This window comes from Balaenoptera musculus, chromosome 2 (assembly GCF_009873245.2).
Source record: "Balaenoptera musculus isolate JJ_BM4_2016_0621 chromosome 2, mBalMus1.pri.v3, whole genome shotgun sequence".
Lineage (NCBI taxonomy): Eukaryota > Metazoa > Chordata > Mammalia > Artiodactyla > Balaenopteridae > Balaenoptera > Balaenoptera musculus.
In genome coordinates this window covers 118,275,506-118,293,339 of record NC_045786.1, presented here as the reverse complement: position 1 = coordinate 118,293,339, position 17,834 = coordinate 118,275,506, and the positions used below count along the sequence as shown (strand labels likewise).

At 41.8% G+C, this 17,834-nt stretch overlaps 1 protein-coding gene across 2 annotated transcripts in view; it reads right to left on the bottom strand.

Annotated features, from left to right (window-relative positions):
- The window catches only part of LRFN5 (leucine rich repeat and fibronectin type III domain containing 5), a 253,901-nt gene extending 241,659 nt beyond the window's left edge, over window positions 1-12,242 (bottom strand). For both annotated transcript variants that reach the window (XM_036841269.1, XM_036841270.1), the window contains exon 1: window positions 11,291-12,242. The gene's annotated coding sequence lies outside the window, so the exon portion shown is untranslated. The remainder of the gene's footprint in view (window positions 1-11,290) is intronic.
- Between the last annotated feature and the right edge of the window lie 5,592 nt (window positions 12,243-17,834).

The following is a 17,834-nucleotide window of genomic DNA, read 5'->3' as shown; positions in this document are numbered from 1 at the left end:
TCAAACCAAATATTACACTCTGATATATAAAATACAAGGACGTATATTTTGCTAGTGCTGTTTGAGCATTCCATCATTTGCCAGTCAGTGTGTGAAGTGCTGGGAATGAATTATTCCTCACAGTAGGCCGTGGGAGGTAAACATTAGCCCCATTTACAGATGAGGAAATTGATACTACCATGCTAAAAATTTCAGCTTTAATGTATATTGCAACATGTAGCAAATAGAATAGGTACTTGGTTACTTTAGAATTCACAAGCAGAAATTTCAAATGATTAGCACAACATATATTACCTATCTTATGTTAAATTTTAAAATCACAGTAAGATACAGGAGAAAGAAAATGTAAATAAAATATTTCATATTCCACAAATTCCAGGGAGACTTTCAAATCCATAACAAAACATCTTTGTAGAAAATACTGAGGTGAATGTGACACGCATTCTTATGCACCACCCACAAATGTATCTCTTTTACCAAAAATAAAAACATTGAATTTGACTTTATTCTTTTTGTAATTATATCTTTTTTGCAAATAAATAGTAATCAGAAAGCTATAAAACCATTATAATTGCACTGCCCCGTGGCCTACACTCTGCACCTTATTATATCTATAACAGTATATCAAATTCCTGTAGAGTAATTTGATACATAAATGAGAACATTATTAAATAAAATGAGGTGTGTATGAAGTTCCAGAATAAAGTAATTGTGCAATCTACATTTAATTTACAGAAGAAATGAATAGTAAATATGAATCACTAAAACATAATTAGAAGGTAAAATGAAATCTCGGAGAAATAACAAAATGTCACTCTGAACCAAACCAAGCCCAAAGGTAACTTGAAGAAACAAAGACAAACTCTCCCTCGGGCTTTAGGTGAATGGCATGATCCCTGGCATAAGAGGACAACCCTTTCACGGAAGCTTCTCTAAGGCAGGTGATAAGTGGCTATAATAGAAAACGGGCAAATCAAAATTAATTATCACATACATTCATCCATCTTAGGAAAAATCAATTTGATGAAACGAGGCATTTGAGGAATCAGCCAATACTTCCAATGGCTTAAGAAAAAAATATACTTTTCTTCAAAAATCCATGAATCGAGAGGGAGGGGCAGCATGCATGAATATAGTAGATATTTAACAAATATTTGTTGAAAGAATAAAAAAAAAAAAAGGAGGCAGGGTTGTTTTCCAAAATAGGCATGGTGGCTGGCTATGTCCCATCACCCAAGGCAGGGGGGTGGGAGGCGGGTGGTAGTTGTCTCAGTTATCTTTTCCAACCATCAATTGGAGCAGGTTCTTCTGCTGGTCTCACCTGTGATCACTCATGATGTTACTATAATTACTTGGAAGCTTAATTGTATCTGGTTGGTGTAAGATGGCCTCATTAGTACGTCTTGCCATTGGTGCTAGAGATCACTTGGGCCATTTACCTACAGCAGGGGTTCCCAGGCTTCTTCGCATGATGTTAACATTTCTCCAGGAGGTTAAGAGTGAAGGATACATGGTCTCTAGAGGATTTGGCTTGGAACTTACACCATATTACTTCTGCCACAACTATTGTTCAAAGCAAGTTGCAAGGCCAATCCAGATTCAAGGGGAAGGTAAACAGACATCTACTCTCAATCAGAAGACCTGCAATGGATTTGTGGTTATTCTGAATTCATCAAGGGAGGTAAGAACGTAAATCGCAGATGGGAACAGACCACAGGGCTTTATCTAGAAATGGTCCGTTCTGCCAACAGATATACCAAGAATTAAGTATCAGATTTTGGCTAATGTCAGGCCCCTCTGTCATTGAAATAACGCACAGAAATATGGATACAAGGTGAAGAAATGAATTTGTTATTTGACTTTTTTCTGACCCCGTCCCAAAGGGAGGGGGAATCTGGGTTTAAAGCCTGAAGCACTCATTAAGTATTGCAACAGCAGCCTGCACACAGAGGCGAGTGGAATGTAGAGCACAATTAGACACATGCAAAAGTTTTAATGATAAACAGAGTGATCTCCAAGTTCCAGTCCTAACATTTCACAGAATTTTCTGATTCTTCTGTACTAGGAAAAGCACTAAAGGGAACAATTATTTATTAATTACTTAGATATACCAGCCAGTTTATAATGGCTTGCAAGTCCCTTCTGCAGGTGGGAATTGGGAATTGAGTAAATCACCCAAAATCACACAGTCTCGTTTAGCAAAAAATAATAATAATAATAATTAGTATATACTTATATTCCAGACTCAGGACCAAACATTTCCTTCTCAATGCAAACAGCTAGAGAATCCCCTAATGGATAACTATAAAGTCTTTCAAAAACCTCCAGATATGAAACATGGCAATTCATAGAGTACAATAAAGGGAAATGAAATTGAGAACAAGATGCATATTCAGAAGATAGCCAACATCCTTGAAAGAGGTTAAAAACACATTTATATAATAATATACAAAAAACAGCATTAAGAGATAGGAGAAAAGGGAAATCTACATGTAGCAAATATAGCATCTTCTTTGGAATCAGAAATATTTGTATTTGAATTCTAGCCCTACTGTATGTTAGTCATATAATCATAGACAAGGAAATTGTCCTCAGCCTCAAACTTGCTCCTCTATAAATGTATACAATCATGCCTAAGCTGAAGGTTATTGCATGGATTAGAGGAAAGTAAAAACCAACAGTGTACACAAAGGACATTCTCAGAAAATGATGATGACGATGATGATCTTCATCACCATCATCATCATCATCTAATCATATATTATGCAAGATACATTAGCATCTTTCAGTGCTTTCCACATAGTGCATGGAGGAAAACTCATGTGCTTTCCTCAATAGAGAAGATCTTAGAATTTTAGTCATCCTCAGGCTCTATTTTACCAAAACATCTAATAATCTTGCCACTCTGTCAATAAATTTCCAATCAGTCCGTTAAAAAGGAAAACAGACCCACTGAAAAAAATGTTAGCCATATGAGAACAAAGAAAAAATGTTTTTAATCATACACAGAAGATAAAGGGAAGGAAAAGAAGTTGGGGAAAATTTAATATCAGTATAAGCTGCCTTAAACATGTCATGGGACGGTCTCCAAGGGCTTTCTGCAATCACTAACATAAACAATGAAGACATGAAGTCATTAAGAAAAGGTTAACTATATTCAGAATTAGTGTGTCAATTTTAATAACTATCAGCATTTCCATTAAAAGTAAACATCTAAAAAAAACATTTCTAAATATGATGCCTCAAAAGAATAACATTCAAGACCATGGAGAATGGTCAAGAAGGAGAAGACTCACTCTACAAGGATACCAGATAAAGGGAATTTGACTATTTCCTTTTGTATTCAAATAATTTTCCCTTTGTTGGAAATTAGGAGGTGACCTCATATGAAGGCTGGGGAAACTACTAGGAGCCTAAACATGGATTTTATTCAATAATGGAGGCGGTAACACAAATTAAGTTAGTAAATATACTAGAAATCAACATCATCTAGGTTTAAGGGTAAGTTAAGAGGCAGAGATATGAGAATATCATCAAGACTGACTGGGGCCTAGGGCGCCTCACTGAAAGAACATGTGTTCCTCACTCGAGATTTCAGCTTCCCAGAGTGGTATCTATGCCATTTGGGCTTTTGTGTCTCAAAGAAGAAATGGCTAGCAGAGTATCAGAGCATGAGTTAAATAATGAAGAAATATTTGTTAAACGGATCAAAGAATGGGCCTTGAATCATTCTTATCTAAATCAGAGAGCCAACCCATCAAGTTAGGGCGAGGTGAAAATCCACCTTGTCTTACTCCATTCCATTGTTTCTCGTATATATCATGAACACCAACACTGAAATTTATAAGTTACTTGTCTCTCAATATTTACTGGAGAAGATTTAATTAATTTGAGCACTATGAGCAAATCATGTGATGTGAATGTTGAAAGAGTGGTCTCGGGCATCTTTACTAGTGCCTAGACTCAGAATGGCGAATACTTTCAATCTTGTGACCAAACGTGAATTGACAAGTTGTAGCATCTTAGAGATACATGTTCAAGACTTGTCCAGGCTCAAGAAGGAAGAAGTTATTGATCAAACAGTAATATCTGACATGAGTGCTAGATGGAGGATTACTGCATGTAATCCTTTCTGCATGTAATGCTTTCTGCATGTAATGGCTTTCTCCAGTGTCAAGAGTAAGGAAACAATGGCCCTGCTCAACTCTACACTAGTAGACCCACGGACTTGTTGGTGCTGGTAACATAATTCAATAAGAAGCAAGAAAACAAATTGGAGCCTATCTCAAAGAGGGTAATGATGAAGATTTATGATAGCTAAAATTTATTGAGTGTAAAAGGTAAAAGGCTTGAAATCATGACACGTAGAAAACTGTCCCAAACCTGTTTAGGTCAAGTTATGTTTAATCATAAGCAGAGCAATTGCTGGTTGGGGATTTCGAGTGACAGTTTAAATATTTGAGGTACTGTTACTGGGAATTAGACTTATTGTGTGTCTCTCCTCCCATATTAAAATTAATTAGAAGCCACAGGATACCGATTTTGGGCTCAATCCCAAAAAGGAATTTTACGATAAGACTATACAAAAATGGAATAATCTACTTTATATGGAGTAATTTTTGGAATCACTGAAGGTACCCAAGCTGAGTCAAGATGACCACATGACAGGAATGCTTTCCAAAAAATTTAAGATTGAATGGATGTCAGAATAACTCAGAAGTTTCATAATGCCGGACTCATCAGGAGTTAAAATGAATTTAAATTTGAATGTCTTGGGTAAGTCAGGCAGTCTCCAGTATAACAGAGATCCTACAGCCTACAATTTCTTAAAGCCAGCCAGATTTCCTGCTTTACATCTTCTGCTTGATCTCTGAGGACACTAGACTGCACGACCCCTGGTTTGGATGACCTTTAGCATTCCCTGGAATCCTGTGCATCTATGGCCCCAAGAATAGGCTTTGAAGTCATTCAATTACTACTTCCTTTAGTTTTCTCCTTTACCCTCATGATAGCTAATGATGAGATGATAATGATGATGATGATGGAGATGATGATGATGACTACAGCTAAGTGTCTTTTATTATTAGCTTCATTTTATAAGTGAGGACACTAAGACTCAGATAGGCTATAAGACTCGCTCAAGGTTATACAGGTCTGAGACACAGGTATGTGAAATCCCAAAGTTCATGCTTCTAACCACAGTGCAATACCATTGTCCACAAAACACAGTTACGGTTTCCTGATTTCCTCTGTCTTCCCTACTACAAAGCATAAAATATCAAAACAGAATTTTAAAATACCAGTTAGTTTCAAGCTATACACTCGTTTATATCTTTCATGTTACTAAGAAAATAAGTTTCTTGAGGTCAGCATCCAATGTCTAGTTACGTGTTGTCAAAGTGCCTGACATTTGAAGATTCAATACAAGGCAAATGTACTACACAATTCCTATAAATAACCCCAAATTTTCAATTTAAAGATAGGCACATTTCTATTAAGTGAGGCATTTCAAATTAAAATATACGTGAATACTAGTGATATATTAGTGAATATTAGTGATATAATGATAACTCTATCCATGTAGAATAAAGCATATGTCCTGAGTACTCAATTCAGTGTTCAATGTTGCCCTATAAAGTATATGTGTTTTAACGCTGCTATACAAATGCTTTAGCACTAATAAGACCAGTGCACATAAATCACTTGGTAACCTAACTTTTACACCATGGGAAAAAATAACAAAAAGAGCTAATTACTGAGAAAACACCACAGCCTTTACTTCCAAAGAAGATACAAGAAAGTTAGTTTTCATGGTTACAGAGTTGATATGTTTCCACTAGTAAATCATTTAATGCAAACATCACTTTGGAAGTGATACCACTAAGATTCATGACTACTTCAAGACAGGAAATGAGAAGTCAACATGGGTGACAGAATCCGGAGAGCAACTAATATATGTCATTTAGGTGTCTTTAGCATTTCCTTAAAAGAGCTGCAAAGGGCAAAGTGAAAATACAGTAATGTAAACAGCATTGTTTTGGCTTCTATCTCTTGATTAAGTGTACTAGTTCTAATTGAGTATCTATTGAACTAATTGGTGTTTTCTTTTGTTCTTTTTCTAAGAATTCAGAAACACTGGCAGAGCTGGGGAAAGGATCCTACAACTTTATTCTTGTATCTTGTTACTTCTTTTCAGGAGCTTTTTTTTGTTACAAAATCTAAAATAGATTCAACATTCAGTGGTAATTCTGTAATTGTTCTTCATAAGGATTGTAATAACACCAATTTCAAAATATTTCATTGGAAGCTTTTTAAAAAGCAATAAATTACATATATGCTCCTACGAAGAAAAGAAGAAAAGCATGAGGTTTACAATTAGACAGATTTTATTAAAAGGTATATTTTCTAGGAACACTTAAATTGGTCAATTGGCATTTTCCTCCCAATGTGACCAAGTTTGTAACTTAATAAACATAGGCTATCAAAGCCAATTTCTGAGAAACCTTACGGATGTAGTTTGTAGTTTAAATAAAAAAGCCTTTTCGTGTGACTTACTTGGTATCAGTAAAGTGATAGAGCATTTATATAACCATGTAATTCCTTTGTAATTTTCTATCTCTTGTTAACCATCTTCATAATTAGTATTAAATTATATCATAGATCAGTAAAAAGCATTCTGTCAGAATAGAATCCATCAGAACACTAAGATGAAAAAGCTTAAAAAACAGCACTATATCTGAATTAAATTCTTTATTTTTTCTAGCTCTTGTTATACTTACATAAAACAGGAATTTTCATAATAACATATAATTTATGTTGATAGAGCATAATAAAAATGGTACACCTCTAACCAGAATAGCTTCAATACGTTATAACATAATACTTCTTAATTTCACCATGAACACACATGTAATGGACAAATTACACCGCCTTAGATTTTAAATAGTCCTCAATGATTGAGGATGCCACAGGAATAAAAATGTGGGCTGTAGAAATATAAGATTAGTCCTCACTCTCAAGGTTTATTGAACAAGGCAGAGCTATGCACATGTGTGTCAGTGGAATGATTTAGCAAAATTATCAGTTAGTCATGTATCCTAGGGGGTCACAATCACGTCTATTAAAAGGCCTGAATTTATATACTCTTCAATGAAACATAAAACTCAGAACCATTTATACTATACACAAAACTCTGAAAGTAATGCCAGTATATTACATTTCTCAGTAAACAGAAAATAAAATTCACTGGAATGAGTCAGTAGATTAGCCAGTTAAGCCATCAGAAACTTTCAAGTAGCTTTCTTCTTCCAACCTTAAAATTGGCAAAAATATTTAGCAATCTTATTTATAGCAAATTTCCCTTAAAATAACTGGATAGTTATGATATAGAACTATGATGTAGTAGTTTTACGTAGAGGCAGGAACACTGTTAGAAATCTGCAGGCATTTCATCCCAACCACATAACAACACAGCAATAGTATCAGCAGAAAGCAAGATCCTAATTTCACCAGCTAGAAAACTCAGCAAAACTAGGAAGTCTAATATATACACTACCAAATGTAAAATAGATAGCTAGTGGGAAGCAGCCGCATAGCACAGGGAGATCAGCTTGGTGCTTTGTGACCACCTAGAGGGGTGGGATAGGGAGGGTGGGAGGGAGGGAGACGCAAGAGGGAAGAGATATGGGAACTTATGTATATGTATAACTGATTCACTTTGTTATAAAGCAGAAACTAACACACCATTGTAAAGCAATTATACTCCAATAAGATGTTAAAAAAAAAAAAAAAAAACTAGGAAGTCTAAAGTGCTTCAAGCAGCAAGAGGAAACAGAACACTGGTTTAAATGCACAAAAAGAAACTTACGTCTTCATGAAAAGATGAAAGGCAGTTATAACATATGATGGTCATTTAAACACCAGTGCCATAATCAGACACTGCTTTAATACCAAGAATACACTGAATGACAGACGAGATAAAAATACTGGAAGAGGGGATAAGGGTGGGGTAATTTTGCCTCAAGTGACCACAGCTCTTGCTATATACTCTTATGGAAAAAGAAAGAAAATCACCTCTGGCTGGTATCAATCAAGAGATATATTTGATGAACCCTTCCCAAAACACACAAGCACAAGAATCTCATTTCAAAACTGAGGTGTGTGTGTATGTATGTATGTGTGTGTGTTCATATATACATCACATGTTTGAGGGAGGAAAAGAGGTATGTGAAGCACAGAAGACTGGTGTTGCTCAAGGTCATTCTCCTCTTGAAAAGAGAAAGTGAAAAAATGACAAAAAGGAATGGTCTCGAGGACAGGAGCTAAATGACAACTTCTTTCCGCCTGCCTATATGCTCACATCTGTTTCCATGGGTATCCTAGCTTTCCTATTGTTCTGCCCCTCTTGTTAGTGACCCTAAGAGGGCTGACAAGGAAGGAAGGTTTTTCTAGGAAATTTTCTATCAAGACCCAATAGGCTTGACCTATTAGTGAGTCAAGCCAGCTCTAAGTACAACGCTGACCAAGGGCAGCGGACTCAGATCCTCAAACTGGCTTACACCTCTCTGTCTCTCCAGACAAGAGAGAAGAGAAGGGAGGCAGAAAGCTCCATTTCTTAAGGAACTTCTATACGTGAAACTCTATGCTAGGGGGACTATCTGGGTCTCACATTTCACCTACCTCCAGTCTGCACCAATGAATGGCATTTTTAAACATGAATCACACCACAATCTATGTTTAGGCATCTGATCACTCAACATCCAGTTAATACATGTGTTTCAACCTTCCCGGAGGATGAGGGCACAAGGACAAGACTTAACCTGCAAAGGACTGAATCCTTAATGAGAAAAGGCCAGGGTGAAATGAAATGAGGAGGGACATGGAGAAAACACAAAATTTTCCCAAGTACTAATATTCTCCACCAGTATCCCGTCCTTCTTGGGCACCCTCTAAACAGGGATGCCTTATTTGCTAACAAATATTATGAGTATGCTATAGTTTCTGTTGTAGTAACATTCTGAAGAAATCTGGGAGACAAAAAGGTATCTCTGTCAGATTTTTAGTATACACAAATCAATTTGCTGACTACGATTTTCTGAGCGATAGGAGAAATACAAATAAATTCACTAAAAGAGAAAAAGGAAAAGATGAAAGAAAAGAAAAATCCTCACCTAATTCCTCCCAAATTCCCACTTATTTTTAGTCTGTATGTATGCAGGCAGTACCCTTTTCTTTCTGAGTCTTCAGAAAGTAGAGGGGGGACCTGCTTTTCTGTTAAAGTCGAGTTATACTGCCTATCCCTTCTTGGCTCTCCCTAGAGCTCAAAGTTACAGAGCAAATCTGCCTAAAGAGTGGCCTTCAACTCCTTCGTGTTTATTGGAGTTGGGGTGGGGGTAGGTAGCAGTCTTTCCAGTGGTATTTCAACTGGAGGTAAAACAGGAGTAGAAATGACCTGATTAAATCCAGGAGAGCAAGAGGGGAGAGAAGAGAGGAACAAATGGAGGCCTAGGAAAAACGCACTTCGTTTCAGGTTTTGAATCCTGAGAAATCATGCAGTATCTGAATATCAAGGCATTTTTGCAGCCAGCCAGCTTTCCTTCTATGTACTTGAATATTCATTTACGAAGCAGGGAGAGGGGGCTGCAGGCGCAGGAAGTCGGGCAGGACCTCACTGCCCCCCCACGCGTGTCTCTCCACCTCCTCCGTCTCAAATCCAGGCGGCCACCTCTGCCATGATGCGCCCGCTGTCTGCCAGGGGGCCCGCTGAGCTCTCCCGCCCGGCCCCAAGAAAGTGTCAACGCGGGCCTGGCAGCTGCAGTGGCGGTGCCCAGCCCCCAAGCCCGCTGCAAACACGGCCTTGTAGCACCACCAGCCTGCGAGGGCTGCAGCAGCAGCCGAGCCCAATCTCCAGAGGAGTCGGGGACATCAAGGCGCAGGGACAGCGACAGCAGCTAGCTAGCGACCGGCTTGTAGTCTGCAAATACCATCATATGGATATCTATTTTAAAAATGCAGCGCGCGGAGGAAAAGCAGGCAGCGCCCCTCCACTTTCCAAGCGGCTTCAGCAAAGAGAAACCCCCGGAGCAGTCCCAGTCACTGCTTCCAGGAGCAGGGCACCGTGCGCTCGGCTGAGCCAAACCCTCGGTTGAGTGCAGCGAGCAGGCAGCTCCCGAAGGCGGGAGACAAACGAGCATTCCCTAGCTGAATTATTCAGACCGCCTTCACTGTCTAATAAAACATTGAGGAGACTACTTTGGAAGTGCTTTATCTTCTTAATCCTAATGCCCTCGAGAAGGGAGAGAAATTTTCTGCAGGGGACGCAGAGGTGATGGGATAGGAAATGAGAGAAATAAGGTGCGAGGGTAAGGGGCTTTGGAAGTTCACTAAATTTGTTCTGCCTCAGCCGGCTGTGGGAATCTCCATTTTTAACATGTCAGACCCAATATGTTAATTAGGCAGTCGCAAATCCACCCTACTCCTTGTAAATCAAGGCACTGGCAAGAATTTTCAAAATACACATTATACAGAGACAAACCAAAAAAAAAAAAAAAAAAAAAAGCAGAACAAAATAAAAACAAGCCACGAGCGTACAAGCCCCTCTCCACAAGCGAGACAATGCAGCTGGGGACGGAGGTTGTGGTTTTAGCAGCGCTCCTCTAGATATGGATCAATTTTGCTACATAAAAGCAAACCCTGGCAGTTAAACACCATATCTCAACACATACACCCGTGACAATGAATTCCCTTCCACTCAAAGCAAGTTCCAAGAAAACTCTATTTCGAATTAAAGTCTCCAGATGCGTAATATACAACTACTAAAGGATCTGGCAAGCTCGTCGACAATCAGGAAAACAACCTGGCACCAGAGGTAGAGAAGGGTCAAAGTGATCCCTGCCTGAAACGATGGGTGGGAACCAAACACCCTCTCACACTCCACAATCTGGGGAGGGTTGGATACCAAATGGTCCGTGGCAACCATAGCCTGAAGAAAACACGGGACTTTAATCTCTGGCATCTTCAGACAGGTTCAACACGCCTAGCTTCCAAAACCATCACTTAAGGTGGAGCGTATCCATATTTTCTTAGCTTTCACTGCTAGATTAAATGCTCAGGTATAGATTTATATTCCACCTACTAGAAATTATATTACATCACAGAGCGCCCTTGAATACCCAGCCCTTCTCAATGATTTTCAAAACATTAATAAGTAAAGTAGCCTGCAATGCAGATAAGACACTAGAAATAAGATCAGAAGGAAACTGGGTGAGGCGGGAAGTCGTCTGCTTGTTACCTGGTGCCTCTAGAGGAAAGACGGTCGTAGGAAGACTTTCTGCCCGCAGGTACAATCCCGGCAAGGTGTTTCCAGGTGGCTTTCACAGTCGTACGCGGGTCTCGCTCGTCACTTCGCTGCCCTTTGCCATAGCTCAGCACCCGCATCCTAGGGAGTCCGAGAGGCGGCTCCTGCCACTGCCGCCGTTGCCCGCAGGTCGCGCTGGGCGGGGGATCCGCGGCGATCGCCCCATGAAACCCGCGTTTCTGCACCCAGGGATCGGGCAGAGGCAGGGCGGCCGCGCACGCACACACAGAAACACACTCAAACACACACACTCGCAGACAGGCGCGCGCGCACTCGCATTCACACTTGCACACACACACACACACACACCCAGTACAGCACGGGGAAGGAAAAGCAAGGAGGGGACTGGTCCTTCTCACGATCGGCTTCGATGCCCACCGGACCACGGGAAGCAAAGAGAGTGGTCTGGCATAGCGGTTCTATCACGTTTCCTTCAAGTTCTCCTCCAACCCAAATCCACGTAATTCAAGAGCTGGTGACATTCTGGTGGGGAGGCAAGAGCCAGGAACCAGCAAGGAAGAGTCGAAGAGTCGGGGGTTTTGTTAAGCAGTTTGAAAGGCAATTCTTGTTACCTTGATTGTGCAGAAACCAGCTCGACAGGCTGAACTTTTGGCTTCAAATTATGTCGACCGAAACGTAAATATCCTTCGGGCCAAGACAGGAAAGTCTAGATTCACAGAAACAAGACGGCTGCAAGACCCTCTGGTGACCTTGTGATGTACCTGGAAGCAGGTTAATACTGGCGCTTTCCAAGCCTCTGGGTAAAGCGATCCACACACAAGGGTCCAAAGCTGAGCAGCCCTTCCGAATCCAGACTGGAAAATGGGTCTGGGCGTCCTCCGCGCTCTGCGAGAAGCCAAGCATCGAGGGGCACTGCCGAGTTAACACATTTGCTTCTGGGCAGTTGTATAAAAGACAGTCAAATGCATCAGATAAGCGCGCGCACACATACACACACGCCTTCACGCACGCTACTAAGCTGGAGAGAGCTTACAAAAAAATAGATGCCAAGATGACTTCAAAAGGTAGAAACGATCCAGAATCTTTCCGGAAAAATGGAAGGGCCAGCAGGAAGGTTACAGACATCTTCCCAGGTCTTTCATTCTTCCTCTCTCTTACGAGTGTTATGCGTGCGTGTTTGTATTTCCAGAAGGTTTCCTTGGCCTACCCCACCCCCGTCCAGTTGCGCTTTTTTTCTCCTGATATAAACCGACCGTGCAAAATGGATTATATGGGTGGTTTGTGCTCACAACCTAGAGCTCCACAAACTCTAAAATCCTAAGGGAGCAGCCAGCTGCAAGCCATTGCCATCCTTGAGGGAAGAAGGAAAAACACGCGCAAACACACGCACCCCCGCACGCACTCACACAGAGTCCTCAGTACGGGCCGCTCTGCACACATCGGCGGTCTCCCTACGCGCCACTGCACAGTGCCCCGCCCGCTGCCCGCGGCTTTCGGGCGAGCCCGCGGCTCAAGCGAGGGGCTGGCGGCCCGTCTCCCGCGCTGCGGTTGCGGCCCGGGCGGGCGCGGCTTCCGGGTTTCCCGCGCCGGCGTGTTCGGACGACGGCAGCCGCCGGGCCGGGAGGAACTGCGCCCCGCGCTGCAGCATGGAGGCGGTGGCGGCGGCGGGGCGTGCGGCCGTGAGCCCGGCCCTCGCCGCAGTGACAGGAGCTGCCGCGCCGCCGAGACTCCGGGAGTCTAGGCGAGACCCCCGCCGGGGCCGCCACGCCGCCCTCCGCGCCTCGGAGCCTGGCGTGTTCCGGACTGATTTACCCAGGGCTGGAGTAAAGGGCCAGCCAGGCGTCGGCAAAGCCCGGGGCAGGCGAGGTGCGGGGGCGTTGCAGGCAGGGGGAGGGGAGAAAGCAGAAAATCTGGAGCATGAAGGCGAACTTCAGGGGCGTCCCCAGTCTCTTGCGAAGGCGGGACTTGCTGACCGCCCCCTGCCCCACGGTTACGGGGTAAAGGAGTGTCACCGGATCAGGCTGTGACTGCTTATGGCACAGGGAAAAGTCATTAGCTATAAGCCGCCAGGAATATCTGAGATGGAGGGCTGCTGATCTAGGGGTCTCAGTCGCCTGCGACTCGTTTCCAGCGTCTCCTTAGTAGTAGGTGGTAGTTTACTTACTAATCGGATGGGCGCAAAAGCTGAAAAGAATATTATATTTGAGAATCAACTCAGTTGAGCATCAGACATTACGAGGACTGCAGTTGGTCACATATTAGTATGTCAAGGGCAGAAAGTAAACACAATAGTCGTCACAAGCCACTAAGGTTACTGGGACAGGGAACAGGTCTGAAGCAGGAAAGAGAAGAGGGAGGGGGAGAAAGCAAGACAGGGCCCCGCCGGCGGAGGTCGACTTTTCTCGCCACAAATCCTAGAATTACTCTCCTCGACCCTACCCTCCCTCCAACTCGGAAAAAGGCTTCCTCCCGGGAACCCCGAGTGAAATCAGCTGTTCCTATCTCCTGAGCCTGGAAATCCTGTCACTTCTCTTTAACCGGTTCACCAGCACTTGGTCTTCGGCCCCAGCGAGCAACTCCCTCTCAGCTCGGATCTCTGCTGGCCCCAAACCAGTCTGAACCCAAAGAGAATGGAAGAGTTGGGAGTTGCCGAAGGAAGCTGGCTAATGAGGGCCTCTTCCAGGCCTACTTGTCAAAGCCACGTGCTAGTGGCCTCGTAGGATAGGGCGTTCTCGAATTTGGCTACCAATAGAGCTCTCCCAGGCTTCAGCGTTGCCCTGCGAGTGCCCAGACGCGCTCACACCCGAACACACCCACGGGCTCTCCCAAGCGCGTACACATGCACCCACGCGTAGGCAGGACCCACCAGCTGCCTCTTTCAGGAGAGGATGCGAGGGCTGTTGGCGCTTGAGGTGGAAAGTGCTCTCGCGTCTCCTCCTTCCTCTTCTTCCCCTCTACGCCCACCGGGCTCCAGGTCCAATCCGGGGTTTAGGAATCCGCGCAACTCTTCCGGAGGCTTTGTTCCGAAGGAGCTCGGCTCAGGGGCCGCAGTTCCTGCTGCGCCTCCTCCTTCCAGGTCCGCTGGCGGCACCGGGTCCGGGGCTCTGGGGCGAGTTCCGCGGAGCCCGGGTGGCGCCGGACAATCAGAGTTCGAGAGCTGGTGGCAAACTCGCGCAGCATGGGGTCTGCGTGGCGACACCTCCGACACCTCAGAAAAATAAACCAGAGGGACACCGCGGACAAATACATCAGCGGACACCACTGCAGGGCAGGAGTCTCTCCACTAAAACCATCAGCGCTTCCCCTGTGGCTTTTTGTCCCCTGAAGTGAAAAAATGAGGTTTCCGAAAAGTCCGGGGCAAAAACCTGCGGCGAAATAAGTTCAGGGACTCTCTGAGAAACAGAGAGAGAGAGTGCTTCCATCTTTGTTTCACTTTAAACTTGGCGGACTTCACTGAGGGGCGGCGGCGGAGCCCCAGCACGGACCACAAGCAGATACGAGCGAGCACTTCCAATACTTTTGGACGCGGGGGTGACTCCTTTTTCCTTCAGGATTGTCCCACTTGCCCCCCTTCCCTACTGAGCTGATAGGAACCGCTGAAGACCAGGAGATAAAGGTTTGCAATTCCCCCTGGGGACCAAAGTATAGAGAGATGTTGAATGAGAAGCCCAAAGACCTTGCATTGCTGGACTAAATAACTTTTCTTTTTCGTTTTCTTTTTTTTTTTCCTAGTGCTCGGACTGAGGTGAGGAGAGGGTACACTTAACCAGCTGTAAGAAGACGAGAACTGGAGTTGAAATATCTTACTGGGTGCTTATAAGTAACGATGTGTGTGTGTGTGTGTGTGTGTGTGTGTGTGTGTAATCAACGTCTCTTTAGGGAGTAGTAATGTGTCACTTTCCAGTATTCTTTTCTGTTGCAAGCCCTACCGAGCTCACAAAACCATCCTCTCTTCCTTTAGTTTAGCCTTCCCGTTGTACATTATACGTTATATTTGAAAGTGCTTTCCCCATTTCATCTTATCTCAAGAAAGCACTCGCTGGTAAAGTCATGTACCTTTCACTCTCCAGGTACAGTATTTGTTTCTTTCCCTCCTATACAAGCTGATAAGAGTTTACCAGTAGGGAGGAAGAAACAAGCTTTGTTTTAGCTGGACAGTAGAGGTGGGAAGACTTTCAAGGAAAGGCTAGGATATTCTTTCCCAAAGGATCTCAGAGTTAACAGAGGGTAATTTTTCTTTCAACCAAAGGAAGAAAAGGCCTCTGAAAAAAAAAAGGAGATGGCAATTTCTAGTTTGCCTACATAAGTATTGTTGGCATAAACCAGCTTTGAAATTGGTATACTTTTAAGTGTCCAAAAAATCTTAGTTTATCCCCAAATCCAGTGTTTATGTCAAGTCATTTTTAAAATTATGTTAAGCTTCTTTCTCGGCCCAATCATTTTTCTAAGGACCTCTGGTCATAAATATTGGACTGTGTTTTCCCAGAATAATGCAGAATTTGAAAAAAGTTGTGTTTTGCTAATTTCAGACAATAAATGGAAATATGAATGATTTACACTTAAAATGATGAATACCAAAAGGAAACCTGAGTTTCTGGTTATATTATTATTTAGCATTTTTTTCTAAGGCAGTGAGAAAGGCATGACTTACTGTTTTAAAATTGTTTTCAACAATTAGTTTGCTTACCTCATGAATTTTCTTATTTCTGTGGTTTAAAAGTGTGTGATATATTGTCGCTTTAGTTCATTTTTTGTTTGATGTATGCTTTAAAAAGCTTTTAAAATTGGAATTATCTCCATATTTTCTGGGTGATGAATTGGTGTTGTGAGGAGCATTTGGTTCTTTTTCCTAATATAAAGTTATATTTTAGCCCCCTGGCAAAAATTGTTTGTGAGAGCTCAGAGATAAGAGGTTATTTCAGAGATAAACATTGCTGGACAGGCAAGGCAATTCTTAGGCAAAATAGCAAGTAAAAAGTAAATTTTATCTAAATATTCATCCATCTTGTCTTGCTTTTTTGCTTACATTCTGGTATTAACTCCCTGTATTTGTCTGGGGTTTCCCTTTAGTTACCCAAAAGTCCCAAAGTGCAGCATCCTACCTAGGAATATCTAACCCAGAGAAGATTGGTATGATACTGGGATCTATGTTCCTGTCCTCATCAAAACCTCCATTTAGTCATATTAGATATATCTTATTAAATTCTTAAGGGGAAAACAATCATATAATGCTAATTCAAACTAAAGTGTCAGTGTCTAGCAGTTTACCCACTTCAGAAATGTGAAGCCAACTTAATTTCTAAAACATAGAATTTCTGGCAAAGTGTGTTACATATAAAGGGAGCAAAGACATCACAGTCATCTTTAAATTTGTATACAGGGTTGAATGTTAAGTATGGTACTATTTTTATCTATTTTATTTTTTGAAATGCTATTGAACAATTATTCAAACCTATTTTTTAACCTTGGAAAAAACATTTAGAAAGTTTTATATTTATATATCCAGTTAGTGTTTCAGGAAAACTTCCACTTGATCTTGAAACTTTATTTTAAAATGAAACCAGTCATCACATAATTATCTTAAAAACAAAAGTTTGTATTACTGTTCTTATTGATCTATAATTACTAGTAAGCCCACCAAGTCATATTAGATGGAAGTAATAAGCTGTCAAAAGTCTATGGACTTAACTTCTTCAAAATGCATGTATTACTCTCAATTCTGCAAAACCTATTGATAAACTATAGAAAAAAGGATTTGCTTTTAAGCTTTACTTTACAGATTCTGTTTTCTAATATTTCTTTTTCTCCAGAGTCTGCCCCTGAATTTCAGTCAGGTGGCCACAAGTCGGCAGTAAGGTGACACACTCACGTGGTTGAGACCAGACCACAGGGTTTGGCTTTCTTATACACCACCATAGATTTTGTAGTAAGAATTAATTTCTATTTATTTTATGAAAGATGCATTGTCATTAAAATAAATAATGTTGGATAAGTTTTATCTACATAAAAGCAGGTAATTTCTTTTAGAACAATGGTTTCTTAACATAAATTCCAAAGGCGTGATTAGGTGATGTCCTCTGAATCTTTTTCACCAGTTCTCCTTTAATTAAGGTCTCTTTAGGATACTGAGTTACTTCTCAGGCCTCTGCTCTTGTTTTACATCCTACTCCTTATGGTCCTTTGACTGACTCTTGAGTTCTTGACTAGCTTGGTGTTAAAGCTCCTTTGGATTCATTTCTCAGCCATAATGGCTCTAATTTCGTAATGAAAGCAAACCCTTTCTGTGATTGTTTACCACCAAACTTATTTCTCCAGACAATGGCCTTTCTGTGCTTGCAGTTTGGTTCATTCCCTGGAAATTCATTGAATGCCTTGTTTTAGCCAGTGTCCTGCACTAGGCAATGGGGAGAGAAGATTAACCAAGATGAATTCTCTTGGTCTCTGTCCCCATGATAGAGTTTACTATTTAGTGGAGGTTATAAGACTAACAAGAAGATTAGTACAATATGACCTTGCT